Genomic DNA, 15,418 nt, shown 5'->3' on the forward strand with positions numbered 1-15,418 from the left:
GTGGCAATGCCTTAACCGTATGCGTGTTGTCAGGCCCGAGGGCCTCTTCCATCCTTGTCAAGGGGAGTGCTAACCTTCTCTCCTTTCATACAACACAGTTTTGCTGCTGCCCGCACGGTATTTAAAGCCTACCATATTGCTTACCTTTTGCTGACGGCGACTTTCTGTTGACCATTCAGAGTCACATAATAAACACGCTGAAGTCAAATAGAAACTTGCAGCTGTCAACATTTAATCATCTTTATTAATTTGAACGGGGAAAAAACCTTATCGTTTTCATTATAATGTATTCGTAAAATTAGCCAATCAGAGGCTAGGGAAACACCGGAAGGCCCGAGCTTCCACCAGAGAGGCGATTCCTCCGGAAACAAAACAGGGCGGGCGCGCACTTCCTGTGGCGACACGTCTTACGGACTGCGGGAGGAGGCGCAGCACTGTCTGCGGAAGCGGAAGTGGTGGGTAACGAACCCGGGCGCGAGCGTCAGAAGAGCCGCTGCGCGGGCTTCCGGACACGGTCCTTGGCCCTGCGTCCTGCGCTGTGGGTGTTTGTTCCACGCCGTCAGGACTGGACCTGGGGCTCCAGTCACAGCACCCTGCCACTGCCTCAGGTCGCCGCGCGTAGCGTGGACAGTGGGCCGGCTCCCGGCTGTCGCGGGGCAGGACCACGAACACCCGTGGGCGGTAGCCCGCGGCGTCGGCAGGACTGTGCGCGTGCGTATGCGTCCACGAATATGTGCACATGCGCGTCTGCACGAACACGCACATGCATATGTATTCATGTACCCGCGGGTGCGGGTGCGCACGTTCGTGCCCGTGTCCATACGCACACGCCCACACAAGCATGCTTATATTCGTGTCTGCAAACGCAGTAGTGTGTGCATATGTGCAAAGATCAAAGGTACACACAGGCCCACAAGTACACGTGTGCGTGTAAACGCGTATATGCACTTGCACACTTGTGTGATAGGCAGAAGAATGCACAAGGATACACAATGGACCCCTCTGAGTGGCCCAGCCTTATGGACTGTGAGTGACCATGTTTATTTCTCTGATGTGTTTTGAATGTGTGTGTGTTCCCAACTGTGCATGTTAATTAGAAAAAGCAAAATTTAAATTTGTTGGTTAGAGCAGTTTCCATCAGGGCGCAGAGAGGTGGGCTGGAGAGGCCACCATCCACAGAAGGCCTACTCCATCCTCAGCCCAGTTGTCTTGGAGAAGTGTCAGGGCAAGCCTTTAGTCACAGAAAAAAGCAGGGATGGGAGGAAGAAGTCATCATCCCCCAGCTTGCAAAGGGGATTAAGGCAGCTGGGTAAAGCAGCAGTCTGCAAGTGGGAGCCAGGTCCCAGGGACCTGAGGGCAGTGTGAGGGCCTGGTGTCACCTAGAGCTGGCACAGTCAGGAAGGACTGGTGTATCTGGAGCTGAGTAGCTCCGAGGGGCCCTGTTGGTGTTGCATCCATCATCCACCATCCTACACTGTCATGAGGATGCAGCCTTGTCTGCCCTGGTCATACTCCTCAGACCTTAGAGTTCTCAACCTGTTGGTCACGATCCCTTTGGGGGTTAATTTAACCCTTTCACAAGGGTCGCTTAAATACATCCTGCATATCATATATTTACATTACAATTCATAACAGTAGCAAATTTACAGTTATGAAGTAGCAATGAAAATAATTTTATGGTTGGGGGTCACCACAACATGAGGAACTGTATTAACGGGTCACAGCATTGGGAAGGTTGAGAACCACTGCCTTAGAGTTATCTGTTCCATACCCAGAACTCTGCCATCTTTTACTTGAAGGGTGATGGCCAAATGTTTGAAACTTAACCTCGTTTGTGAGGTCATCTTGGCCTGATGTCTGAGAACTCATGGCCCTTGGTCCCTGCCAAGCTTGGGTATGTGTTGAAGGGCGGTGCAAGCCTGTCCCTCCCCGTACCTCCAGACCGACAGAGGGGAAAGGCCCAGGTGACCCTGCATTTGTGTTCTCTCATCTAACTACCTGACTCCCCCAAGGAAGATGCCATCAGCACCCCATTTTATGTCTGAAGGCACAGAGGCTGAAGGGGTTGGGCAGTGTGCACAAGGTTACACTGCTCTGAGGCAGAAACTGGTTGGAGGCCCTAGTGTGCTTGGAGTCTGTGCTCTTTGTCCAGACTGGGTGCCCCCTAGCTAGGGGTGGCTGGTGGGTTCTGCACAAGAGCCCCACCTGTAGGTCTCTTGGGCCCAGGTCTGGGCACACTGGAGGCTCAGTCAGAGGCTTGCCCTTCCCTTGGGTCCCTTGTAAGTTGATGGTCTTGGAATGAATGAAGAGATTGTTGGATCATCAGGAATTCCAGTCCAGCCCTCTCTGGTGTTAAGGTGAATCAAAACTATCTGAGACTTGTTAAAATGCAGGTTCCTGCCCCTGCCAATCTGAATCTAGAGTCTGTAGTTAGGCCCAGGAATATGCATTTATTGAAACCCACCATCTTTGCTTTGGGTGGAGGTTGGAGGTCTTCACTTATCTAGGGGACTTGGGATAGTGACACAGGTGAGGAAAGATGGCAAGATGGTCTTCACAGGGTGGCAAGACCCAGGCTGGAGGGACCTGGGAGGATGTAGCTCCCACCCCAGGGTCTTTGCAGACCAGGTGGGCTGCAGCCTGAATGGCAGCAATTGAGGCTGCTTTTCCCCTCCATGTCTTCTGTGCCTCCAGGGCTAAAGCTCCAAAAAATAGAGTCTCTGTTCTGTTAACCAGTGCACTATAGGGCTTCCCAAAGTGGCTGTAGGATAAAATGTTTGGTCAGGGCTCGGCGCCTGCCACATACACCTAAGGTGGCAGGTTTGAATCCCCAGCCTGGGCCCGCCAAACAACAATGATGGCTGCAACCAAAAAATGGCCAGGCGTTGTGGCGGGAGCCTGTGGTCCCAGCTACTTGGGAGGCTGAGACAGGAGACTCGCTTGAGCCCAGGAGTTGGAGGTTGCTGTGAGCGTTGTGCCATGGCACTCTACCCAGGGGGACAGCTTGAGGCTCCGTCTCAAAAAAAAAAAATGTGTGGTCAGTATTGATTTAATTGCTCTGGGACTTGTCTCTGCCTAGGTCCTGGAACATTCTCATCTCCATCCCAACCAGGGGAGGAGCTGGCCTTGTTGTACGACATACAACAACCTGCAACAATAACGAACACCACTCAGCAAGACACCACCACATGTTGACATGAACACAGCTGGGAAACACTGATATACCAAGGTCATAAAAACTTACTGAGTTGTTTGTACAGTGCTGCCAACATAAGCACACAGTGGCAAGTTCATGAACTTAATTGTCAGGCTTTGAACAATGACGGCTCTGACAGTTATTCCAGAAAAAGAGTTTTTTTTTTTTGAGACAGAGCCTCAAGCTGTTCCCCTGGGCAGAGTGCCGTGGCATCACAGCTCACAGCAACCTCCAACTCCTAGGCTCAAGCGAGTCTCCTGCCTCCGCCTCCCAAGTAGCTGGGACCACAGGTGCCCGCCACAACGCCCGGCTATTTTTTGGCTGCAGCCGTCATTGTTGTTTGGCGGGTCCGGGCTGGGGACCCGAACCCGCCACCCTAGGTGTACGTGGCTGGCACCTTAGCCGGTTGAGCTATAGGCGCTGAGCCCAGAAAAAGAGTTTTAAAGTTGCTTTGAAGGGAGAGCTAGGTGCTGGTGTCAGTGCACAGCCTCCTTGAAGGCTGAGTACTCTATGACTGTAGTGATACTCAGCAATGAAGTATGTAGCACTTTTTCTAGGATGAGTTCATGAACTTAATTGTCTGAACTTCATACAATAAATTTTAATTTATAAATTAGGCACAGTAAGAGATTAACAAATAGCAATAAAACAGAACAATGTGTACTGCAGTGAAAATTTAATGAACGTGGCCTTTCTCTCATTGTGCTATGCTCCCCCATTTTTAGACAGCTGTTCATAGCAGGTAATTGAAACCAGGAGAGGAGAACTTTAGACCGAGATGGGAGGTGGTCGGCACTATACTCTTATTTCCAGGTTCACATGGATTCAGAAGCCTGAATTTTCCAGATTTCTGATGATGCTTCTGTTCTAGACCTGGGGAACTGTCAGGGCATCATGCTCCTTGAAATCTGAGGCCAGGCCGGGCTCTGTGGCTCATGCCTGTAATCCTAGCACTCTGGGAGGCTGAGGCAGGTGGATAGCTTGAGCTCACGAGTGTGAGACCAGCCTGACGTTTGAGACCAGCCTGACCCCGTCTCTACTAAATAGAAAAAAACTGAGGCAAGAGGATGGCTTGAGACCAAGAGTTGGAGGTTGTTGTGAGCTGTGATGCCACAGCCCTCTATCCAGGGCAAAAGCTTGAGGCTCCGTCTAAAAAAAAAGTGAGGCCAGTTGGGGCCCTCAAAGGTGGTTATCTCCGCCCCCCACCCCCAGAAACCTGGTGTGTGAATGCCCAAGTGTGCCTGCTTTTTTGCAGCTCTCAGCTCTTGGGACCCGCAAATCCAGTGGGAGTACAGTGGGAACACAGTGAAAAGTGCCCCTCCCAGCCATCAACATACTCCTGCAGAATTAGGGACTTGGGGGTGGGATTAGAGCTCCATCTTACAGGGAAATTTCTCCTGGAGACACCACTTACTGATGGCGTCTGTGGGCTGCCTACAGTGTGGTGGGGAACCTGGCTTCACCCTGCCCAGCTCCCCCACAAACCTCCACCTACCATGGAGCTGGCCCCTGGGAGGCTCTCAGCTGAGATGTTCCCTCTAATAGGAAGGTAAACCATCAGAGTGGGACACGTGAATTCATGGCACATACTTGCCCCTCTGAAGAGAAAGCACACAACACAACTACCCCTTTGTTTTGTTTCATTAAAGCACTGTGCCCTAACTTGTTATAAGATCCTTTTTCTCAGCCTGGAAGAGCCCTAAGCAGGTGGTAGGGGTGCGAGCTCCCCTCTCCAACTCTCTGCCTCAGTTCTCACTAGCACCAGGTTCCAAGGACCCAGATAAGTGGGACAGAGCACCTGCAACCACTTTGCCATGCTTTCTGCTATCTGTGCGCTGAAGCAGGAAAAAACCCATTTCACTTTGAAACACCAACAGCTTTTCCTCAGCCGCGAAGCATTTCCACTCCTTTCTTGTGGTGCTGTGGCTTCTCTTCTCTTTTCTTTTTTCCTTTCCTTTTCATTTCTTTTCTTTCTTCCTTCCCTCCCCACTTCCTTGTGAAAAATTTCTACCCTAGTCACTGTGTTCTTTCTCCAACTCCCTCAAACACCTGGGAAGTTCCTGCCCCAACACCCATCCATTAGCATTGGCCCCAAGGACTAATTGACTCCTGGAAGGGAAACTTGTGGTGACCTGGGACACTTCTGGGGTCTGCTAGAGTGCTCACCGGGGCCCAGAAGGGTCAGCTTCAAGGCCACTTGCCACAGTGACCAGCAGCCTTTGGAACCAGTGGCCCTGGCCTGTGGGTGTCTTTTCTTGCTGGTCCTTGTCCCTCTGGCCTTGGAGTAGGCGGTGGGTGGTGGGCTGACTCCTTTAATCTCTTTGGGATAAGGCGGCTGGGGGGAAGCTAGGGTTCCGGAGCCAGGCTGCTGGGCCCAAAGGCTTGAGTGTCTATCTCCAGATGAACAGGTGGAAACACTGGAGGCGGTGGGGGCGGCGGGGCGGGGAGGCTCAACCGGGCGCCCTGCGGGCGATCCCAGAGGCTTCCGCCAGGGGGCGGAGTGGCACCGCTCAAGGCCCCAGGGAGCCGGGCGGACCCGGCGGGGCGGGACAGCCTCCTCCCTGCACCCCCGCGCCCTCCGCACTCCGCCCAGCGAGGCCCCTGCCTTAGCGCAGGGTGCGTACCACGGCCTGGGGGCTCAGGGGAGGGCGCGTCTCTGTTTCTCTTTCCAGAGACGTCCTGGGAGCCGCGTGCCTGGAACTGCTACCCTGGCTGCAGCAGGAGGTGGGCCTGGAGCCCCAGAGCCGTGGGATGCTGCTTGGTGCCTCGGGGAGGGGGGCGGCCTAGTGCAAACTTCAGATTTGTGGCCATCCGGGGAAGTCGCGGGGAGTGCGAAAGATGGTTGTGTATCCTGCATACTTCTGGCATTAGTGTTTTCAGAAGTTCATGATTTCTGTCTTACACGCTAATGCCTACTTGTTGAGAAGCATTTAAAATTGCACTGGAGAAAGATTAAAATAAAAACTAAAAAGAGCCCTAATCTCACCAACCAACCATGTGGACGGGGACGATGTGGATTTGTGAGGACCAGAATCTCTGTGTCCAGATGGGTTTTCTACTGCCTACCAGGTAGGAGGTGTGTGGCTGCCAGAGGAGGACTGCAGGGGAGGCTCCTGAACGCCTCCAGCTATCTTTTGCAGGATTTCCAGGCAGCAGGTGGTTCTACCCAGCCTGTGAAGTGCAGGAAGGGAGGGAAGGAAGGAGGCAAGCCCTGGTGGAAAATAGCTTTCCAGACTTTTCTATTTACTAAGGGCCCAGATGGTTTAAAATGGGACATTTGCTTATGTCCAGACCCCTTCCCTCTCACATCCTGGTGTTACTGAGGACCAGGCTTTGAGGAGGGGGCTTTGCCCAAAATGAGCCCCCAGTACTGTTTCTTTCTTTCTTTCTTGAGACAGAGTCTAACTTTGTCACCCTTGGTAGAGTGCTATAGCGTCACAGCTCACAGCAACCTCAAACTCTTGGGCTTAAGCGAATCTCTTTGCCTCAGCCTCCCAAGTAGCTGGGACTATAGGTGCCTGCCACAATGCCTGCCTGGCCTTTTTTTGGTTGTAGCTGTCATTGTTGTTGGTATCCAGGCAGGGGCTGGCTACAAACCCTCCAGCTCTAGTGTATGTGGCTGGCGCCCTAGCTGCTGAGCTACAGGCGCCGAGGGAGTACCCTTTCTTTTCGATCCCCAGGTGCTGTTATGACACTGATGCTGTGTTTGGAGGTTGATCTGGATACCCACAGCACCTGCAGTGCCCCTGGGCACCCAGCACACCAGGGCTCTGCAGATCCCTCTGTGGGATGATTGGAGTCTCTCAGCCAGGCTTGTGCAAGGGGCCGCCTTTCTCTGCTTCTATGGGGAGGCGATGGCCATCTAGGGGCCACATGGCCTCTTCCCAGGGATCAGGGGCCTCTATTAATAACATGACCACTGACCCTGGACTTCGGGAGGGATGAGAGGATGGAGTTTTCCCAGGGTGGGCGTTTGGCTGGAGATCTTTCTTGCCTGACCTGGCCAGCCTCCAGAGTGCCCTGCTGCTGCCCTGGCCCCCAAGGCCCAATGCCGGAAGCCCTGCATGAACCAAGCACTTGGGCTGTCCTTCCCCGGGGATGTAAATATCTCAGAAGCAGCTCTGCAAGTGTCTGAGGGCCGAAGGGAGGGACAGACAGCACCTTGGGCCTTCGGGAGCAGGCGGGACTTGGGACACAGGACTTCCGCCCTCTAGGAGCTGGTACAGAGCTGTTCCAGAACCTTCTCAGGCTCTTCTTCTGTCTAGCTCTGTAGCCCCCAGACGAGAGGTCTTGCTGTATTTCTTTTTCATTTAATTGTTTTTACAGGTGTTTGTGGATTGGGCTGGGGACAAACAAGGGGACAACTTCTTTTGACTGCCGAGAAGCCCAGCCTGTGGATGCAGAGGCAGGAAGGACGTGACCCAGGTGGTGCACTGGGCAATGTGTCTGTTTTAGCCCTGTGTAGTTCTCTTGGGCCAGATCCTCGGGCTCCAGGAGGGGGAGACAGATGATCACAAGCTGTTCTGAGGATGAGGGGTTGACAGTTGCCTACGACTGATGGCCAAACATGGCCCCAGCTGGACCACACTCACTGGGGCAGGGCCCTTGCTGTTGAGAATGCTGCCGTAACCTTGAGGGCAGGGTTTTGGGTAGAAATCAAAGCCCTCCTGCCAGGGCCCAAATAGCCTGTTGTGAATAACCACACCAGCCCCAGTAGCCGCTCTCGTGCGAGTCCATCCAGCCACACGCTCTGGGGCATCAGCAGCTCTGAGAGGCTGGAGATGTCCAGATCCTTTCCATGGGGTGCCAGTGCTCAACCTTGAAGCTGGGGAGTAGTTTTTTAAAAAGCTGCCAGACAGAGCAGGAGAGGCCAGGAGGTGGTGGGTGGTGCCGGCCTCTGCTCCTTTTTCAGGTAAAAAGGAGAGGAGAGGGCTCTGGGTAAAGTCACAGTGGCCAGGGTCCTCCGCTGCCTAATGCTTGCTGGGCCCAAGCTGGAGACTGGTGCTCACACAGGGTATATCTTGTCCCTGGGAGCTGGGCATTACTCTCTCCTTGTGACTAAGGAGAAAGGCAAAGTTCAGAGAGGACCTCCAGCTAGTAGGGAAAAGAGAAGGAGTTTAGAGGCAGCTCAGTGGAACTGCACAGCCCAAGCCAGCCTCGCTCTCTACCAGAGAACCAAGGAGTCACAGCTCCTCTATACTGCAGGGGTCCCATGTCTTGTGCCCCTGGTCCCCCCATGGGCCAATATGTTTGGGAAATTCTGCTTACTATTCTTCCCCAGGGCCAGCATGCATGGCCTCCGCCCACCTGGTGCACCCAGACGTCCAGCATCATAGGTAGTGCTGACAGCCCCCAGGGATCTGTGGCTCTTTGGATGCACACTTTGAAAACCTGGAAAATGAGGCGGCAGGATATGGCTCCCAGGAGTGTGAGGTGGGCTGAGTCTCCCCCTGACCCACCCACTTGATCCACCCGGGCAGGGGCTGGGCAGCTGCAGGTAGGTGGGTGGGCATTACGGTGGCTGCAGTGAAGCAGGGTGGTAGTCAGGCTGCTCAGCCCTCAGCTCTCCTCTTAAGGAGCCTGTGTCCTGGGGTGAACCCCATTCCCTCTCTGTACCTCTTTTCTCAGTTGTAAAACAGGGAGGAAACGTGTCTACCCCACAGGGTCTGAGGAGGATTTCCAGCATCCAGCACCTTGGCTGGTGGCAGCTGTAAGCAGCACGTGTGCTTTTGAGAGTGTGTCTTACCCTGCACTAGGCCTTGGCATGAAGACTGCCCACGAGAAGCTTGTGGCCCTGCTCTCAAGGTTCTTCAGGCTGGGTGGGTGGAGCCAGCAATACATGCATTCCTGATCCCTGAGAGGTCTGGGGGCTGGGAAGACTCATCTGGGGGTGGGCACAGAGCTTTCCTGAGGTCAGGATGCTGAGTTCGAGTTTGCCAGGGAAAAAGAGGAGAGAGGAGGGTTCTGGGGAAAGTCACAGCCTGTACAAAGGCCCTAGGGCAAGGTGAGCAACCCCCCAAGGCCCCCCAGAAATGGGGATCCATAGGCAGCCCCGGGGTGGGTGTCCAGGAAGGGTGGGGGCTGTGGGATGAGGGGAGGAGGAGGGTGACAGGATCAGATTCCACAGGACCCCAACTCCTTGTTGCCCAGAGAGGCAGTGTGGGCAAAAATGGCGGTATGGAGGAGGGGCCCAGGGAGCCACAGTGGTTGTCTGGCTGGCCTGGCAGGGTGCACTCTAGGCCCCCATCAGCCCCCTACCTGGGACCCAAGGGCTGTGGGCGAGGCCGCTGGGTCTGTCTGGGCCTTGCAGCTGACTCCCAGCCCTGCGGGACCCTATTGGCCCCTGAAGTGGGAGATGCTGCTTTAGAGAGGCAAGGTTTGTCCCCACACTCCTTGGAAATTTGGGGTGGCAGTAACCACCTGGGGACTGTCACTGTGCCAGGCTTCGAGGGGATGGCAGAAACTTGGGGATGTGGGCAGAAGGGTCCTCCATAGTGGCAGAGCAGGTGACGCCTCTCCAGGGCTGTTCTAGGAGGGCAGGACCTGTACTCTGCCAGCTCTGTGCCAGCCCCATACGAGGTGGGTCCCAGTTAGGGCAGAAGAAGCAGGCGCCAAGCGGCCAGCGCTAGGCCTGAGATCATGGCAGGGTGAGGTGGGCGTCATCTTTCAAGTCACACACCTGGGCCCAGCCTGGGCCTTCTGTGACAGCAAGGACCCTCCCCAGAGCGTCCTGCCTGAGCTAGCAGCCCTGGCCTCGCCCTTCGGCCCCAGCAGACTTTGCCATTTCTGGCCCTGGTGAACCGGGGCCTGCTCACGTCAGCAGCTCCCAGTGGCATCACGCTTGCCTGGCCACTGGCCACAGAGCTGGAAGAGGCCATCTTGGACCCCAGTACATGCTCAGTCTTGGTTCACTGAGCTCCCCCTGTCAGTCAGCTGGGCCTCAGGCTAGCTGCAGGAACCCTAAATATAGGTGACAAAGGGCCCTGTCCTGTAAGCATGGAGTCCTCTGTCTAGGGAGACTGGGAGATGGCAAAGTCTGCAGTTCAGACACTGGGGTCACCACTGGGGTGCAGGCCCGGCCCTGCTTTGTCCCTGGGAGGTGAGGGAAGCTCTCGGGGAGTGTCTTGGGGCTGCTGGATGCATGACCAGAAACTGGGGGGGATTGGAACAGCTGACGTTTACTCTCTCAGTTCTGGAGAATCCAGGCATCTTGCTCAGGGCCATGTTCCCTCCTGAGGCTCCCAGGGGCCTCCCTGCCTAAAGCTCCTGGAGGCCCCGGATACTTCTTGGCTTGTGGTGGCATCACCTCAGCCTCCGCCTCCGACATCATGTGGCCGCTTCTCTCCTCCATGTGTCTCTTTTCTAAGGTCACTTGTGGTTGGATTTAGGACCCAGCTGGGTAATCAGGATGATCTCATCCCTTGATCCTTAAACTCATTTGCAAAGATCCCTTTTCTTTTCTTCCTTCCTTTTTTTTTTTTTTTTTTAGAGACAGAGTCTTACTTTGTCACCCTCGGTAGAGTGCTGTGGTGTCACAGCTCACAGCAACCTCCAGCTCTTGGGTTTAGGAGATTCTGCCTCAGTTTCCCAAGTAGCTGGGACTACAGATGCCTGCCACAACGTCTGGCTATTTTTTTGTTGCAGTTCGGCTGGGGCCGGGTTTGAACGCACCACCCTTGGTATATGGGGCCAGCGCCCTACCCAGAGCCACAGGCACCGCCCCAGACACCCCTTTTCTTTCTTTCTTTTTTTTTTTTTTTTGAGAAACAGCCTCAAGCTGTCCCCCGGGTAGAGTGCCGTGCCATCACAGCTCACAGCAGCCTCCAACTCCTGGGCTCAAGTGAGTCTCCTGCCTCTGCCTCCCAAGTAGCTGGGACCACAGGTGCCTGCCTCAACGCCTGGCTTTTTTTTTTTTTGGTTGCAGCCATCAGTGTTGTTTGGCAGCCTGGGCTGGATTCGAACCCACCTTAGGTGTATGTGGCTGGCGCCTTAGCCACTTGAGCCACAGGCACTAAGCTGAGACCCCTTTTCTAAATAAGGACCCATCCTTAGGGGATGCTCCAGGGCATAAATCTTTTTTGAGGCCACCATCAGCCTCCGTTTCCACATCTGTAAAATGGAGTGTAGTGAGGACTGGACCAGTTAGCAGAGCGAGCACTCAGTCACGGTACAGCTGGAAGGCTCTGTCCCTGCAGGGGAAGCTGCCCTTCTTGCTCTGTGGCCAGTTCCTGGGTGTCCTTGGGAAGGTCGTTCCTGTGGGTGTGAAATCAGCAATCCTTGCTGGGGAGGGACCACGGGACTTTTAGACACCAAGGAAAGTCTCTGTCCTCCCCCCAAAAGCAATCGCATGTATACATGATTCCCGGGACTCTAAGACCTGAGAATCCAGACCCATTTGTGCTTCAAACAGCCCAGATGACATGCACAGGTGGGCAAGGCTCTGTGGGCAGCTGCCGGCCGTGCCCACACCCCCAGCCCTGGCCCATCACTGCTGCCCCCCAAATGCTCCACCTTTCCTGCCTCAAAGAATCTGTCACAGTGCCACTCTCCTCCCAGGGCACCCTCTGGGCTGGCTGTGCTGTCCCTCTGGCACCCACGCTGGACATTGTCTCTGCATTGCCCTGATGGCACTTACCATGTGGACCCTGCTTCTGTGCTGGCCAGGCCCACGCTGGTGTCCAGAGGGCCAAGGTGGGACCTGAGGGCCTCAAGTTCACAACTGAGGAATGAGCAGGGCCTGCCCAGGGGAGGAGAGGCAGGAGGGGCCTGCAGTGTTGCTGTGGAAGCAGGCTCTGCCCACTGTGCATGGCTGAGAGGGACAGTGCTTCCCTTCCGGGGAGGCTGAGGACTCCGCCTTGGGGCAGGGCAGCCAGCCAGGGCACTCACCCCAGGACCCTCAGTCTCATTCTACTGGCCCCATTTTACAGCGAGCCAATGGGCCTTAGAAGGGTACAACCACTTTCCGTCCCCCTTGCCAATGTGCGGGCTGTGGCCAGGTCAGGGAGGAGGGGCCTGGCAGCCAGGTCACTACCCTCCCCAGGGTGCCTTGGCCCTGAAGAGGCTGCTGTGGGCCCCCTCTCGTTAGCAGACAGGCCCAAGGCCCCCACTTGCCAGCAGCCAGCCCATGGCACTGCCCCAGGCTCCCCGTGGGGCTGGCTGTGGACAGGCTGACAGATACATGGCATTCCCTCCTTTCTTCCTGACCAATTCTCTTATTTATTTAGCCCCGAGTAACCCTTGATTTTGCCTCTGCTCAGCTGGGAGTCAGCGTCCTCTGTTCTTGGCCCTATGACCTTGGGATTCTGGTCTGTGTTCCTTCTTTCCAGGCTGGTGTCCAGGGTGGGCCCAAGGGACCCATCCACCCGTCCTGCAGCTGCCCGTGTCCAGGCAGTGAGTATGGACTGAGCACCCTAGCCCTGCACGCTGAATACAGCCCCGGTCCCTCCCGTCTCACGGCTCCTCCTCTGTACAGTGGGGTGACCCCTCCTATCTTGAGCGGCAGGCCAGAAGTGGACAAAGCCACGTGTGCAGTCAGTCCAGATGACACCTACACACAACAGCTGCTCCAGAAAACAGGAGGTGTGGGCTCAGTGTGCAGGTGCGTGCTGCAGGCACGTTTGTTTGAGTAGAGAACACATTTTGGGGTTTCAGGGAGTGTGCAAGGTCTGGGCCTGGGGCCACCGGACAGCTCACGGGCAGTTGGTGAGTAGATGTGTGGCATCCATGAACGCAGTTTCTGGCAGTTTGATGCTGAGCACAGATCAGCAAGATACAGAGGACAGGTAGCAGCCAAGGGCTGGTTTGGGGTGTGGGTTCTGGAAAAGCTTCCCCAAAGGGGTGACGGTGCAGCTTTGATCTGAAGGATGAGGAGGCTCTGGCCACACCACCATGCAGAGAAAGGGGTTAACTCGTGCAAAGGCCCTGAGGCAGGAATGAGTTTGTGGGTGACTCCAGGAACAAGGAGAGGCTGGGGGGGCCCCCGGGGAGCACAGAGCGCTTCCCTGTGCAGGTGGCACCCTCGCCTTGGCCTTGAGCAGGTGGCCCCGTTACTTTTGCCATCCATCCTCTAATTCTTCTTTTTTTTTTTTTTTTTTGAGACACAGTCTCACTATGTTGCCCTGGGTAGAGTGCTGTGGCATCACAGTTCACAGCAACCTCAAACTCTTGTGCTTAAGCTACTCTTGTCTCAGCCTTCTGAGTAGCTGGGGTTACAGGCACCCACAACACCCCCCAGATATTTTTTGGTTGTAGTTGTCATTGTTTACCTGACCTGGGCTGGGCTTCAACCTACCAGCTTTGGTGTATGTGGCTGGTGCCCTCCGTACTCACTGAGATACAGGCGCCGAGCCACCGTCCTGTGACTCTAATGTCTTTGTGAGCGGTCCTTCCCACCTGGTGGCCTGTGCCCTTGACCTTGTCTTCTGCACATCTTAGACATGGATCTGGCCTTGTCCTCACTCCTCCAGACACCAAACAAGCCTCCCCAACTCCCAGGCCCACATGCACCGGTGCTAGGTGTCTGCAAGTTTGCGTGGTCCCAAGTCCATTGGCCTCTCATTTCCATCTTTTCTTACATCCTAAAGCTGGGATCCCCACCCTGCCCAGGTCCCAGGGCTGGGTGAGACTGGCCTCCCCTCTGGGATGGTCCCTTATCAGGGTATGTCCTTCTCACATGTCCTTGTGAGGTTGGCTCCCACCCAAACCCTGAAGCCCAGGCCTGCTCTCTGTCTACCATGTCGTTTCTCTGCTCCCTTTACAGAGAACTGTCCTGAGACACACCTCCCCCCTGAAGCCTGCACCTCTCCCTGTCATCTGCCACGGCACACCTCTGCCCACGAGTGCCCTCTGCTCCAGCTCCGTTCCCTTTCCCCACAGGGCCCATGACCTCTGCGTCTGCCCCGCCCCAGGCTCCCCTTAATCTTCTTTCCCCTCTTGGCCTTAGGCTCCGCTCATCTCCTGTGTGCCCACTCCTACCTTGGCCCCCGGTGGCTGCAGTCACTTTTCCAGCTGTCCTCACTCCTTCGGGGCACCCAGCATGTCCCATTTCTCTCTGCTGCAGCCCACCGTGCAGGTCTCTCTGCTCAGCGTGTCCCTCAGCCCCTTGCCTGCTGCCCAGCTTGGCTGCCCACCTGCCTCCTTTTGAGGTTTCAGGTTCATCTGGCCTCAGGCCCAAACTCGGGCCCCATTTCATAGTCCCTTGGCTCATACCTTCCTGTCCCTGAGGAAGCCCTGCTGGCTCCTCCCCACGTTCTTCCCCAATTTCCAGGCACCTGCACCTCTTTCTGGCCTCTTGTCCACCTGCCAGAGGGTCAGGGTGTATCAGTTTCTGCCCCAAACCAGCGGACAGCCCTTCACATTCTCAGCAAACTCCATTCCTGTCCAGCCTCCCAGGCCCTGCAGGTCGTTGCCCACTGTGCCCAGGCCCTGCTGCTGCCTGTCTCCTCCCTGGACAGCCAAGCCGGCTCCCCGGCACCTGGCAGCTGCCACCCTTCAATGATGACCATGCTCCCAGGAATTGCTGCCCACCCTGCACCCACTGTCCTCCCAGACTGGCCCTGTGGCCTCCATTCCTCACAGAAGCTGCCTCCTCAAGGGCCGCATTTGTCTACTGTGTGTCCTGGACCATTGGAGCCCGTGGGGCACAGGGGGATGGGAGTGGGACAGGGAGAAAGAGGACTTCTGGGCACTCTGCTCAATGTCTCCAGGGCTCATGGAGCCATCATTTGGACATCACTAGGCACCTGCCAGGCAGCGCTGAGGGTGAGATGCTCTTGGGGTCTCCAGATGTGCCAGCCTGGTCAGCTTCTGTGGTGGCAGCTACAAGATTCCTGTGCCTTGAAGTCCAAGTGGTTCATCAGGTGAGACCAGGTCACCTGCTGACCTCAACGTCTATACCCGTAACTGAGCCGGTGACAGTGACAGGGCACTGGCCCTTGGGCTGGGTTGTGACCTGGCTCCAGTTTCGCCTGGGAGGCAGCAGGGGTCAGGTGTCAGCCCCTCAGGTGAGGGTGAAGCCCAGGGCTGCCAGAGGCTGGGGCCAACCTGATCTTGTAGGCTTTGTGAGGAGTTTTGGAAAAACAGTAAATTTTAGTTTTTTATCATCACAAAAAAGTCAGATTCATTATTCAAAATATGGAGGAACAGGGAAGTAAAACAGAGGAAATCAATCCCACCACCTACAGAGCACCTTGCCAACATGAGTTGTGTATTTTTGCTGCTGTC

General features: G+C 55.4%; 1 long non-coding RNA gene and 1 pseudogene across 3 annotated transcripts in view; one reads left to right on the forward strand and one right to left on the reverse strand.

The window, feature by feature from the left end:
* The window catches only part of LOC111726963, a 149-nt pseudogene extending 53 nt beyond the window's left edge, over positions 1-96 (reverse strand).
* Positions 97-12,745: 12,649 nt separating this feature from the next.
* Positions 12,746-15,418, forward strand: part of LOC105887450 — a 14,433-nt gene continuing 11,760 nt past the window's right edge. Inside the window, exons 1-2 of one of the 3 annotated variants that reach the window (XR_001161498.2) lie at positions 12,746-12,898; positions 14,902-15,054. This is a non-coding gene — a long non-coding RNA (uncharacterized LOC105887450). Of the gene's footprint in view, positions 12,899-14,602; positions 15,055-15,418 lie in introns of those variants that run through there. The other 2 variants (XR_001161499.2, XR_002774604.1) reach the window with 2 other exon arrangements.

This window comes from Otolemur garnettii, unplaced genomic scaffold, assembly GCF_000181295.1.
Source record: "Otolemur garnettii isolate 467f Iridium unplaced genomic scaffold, OtoGar3 scaffold00087, whole genome shotgun sequence".
Taxonomy (NCBI): Eukaryota; Metazoa; Chordata; class Mammalia; order Primates; family Galagidae; genus Otolemur; species Otolemur garnettii.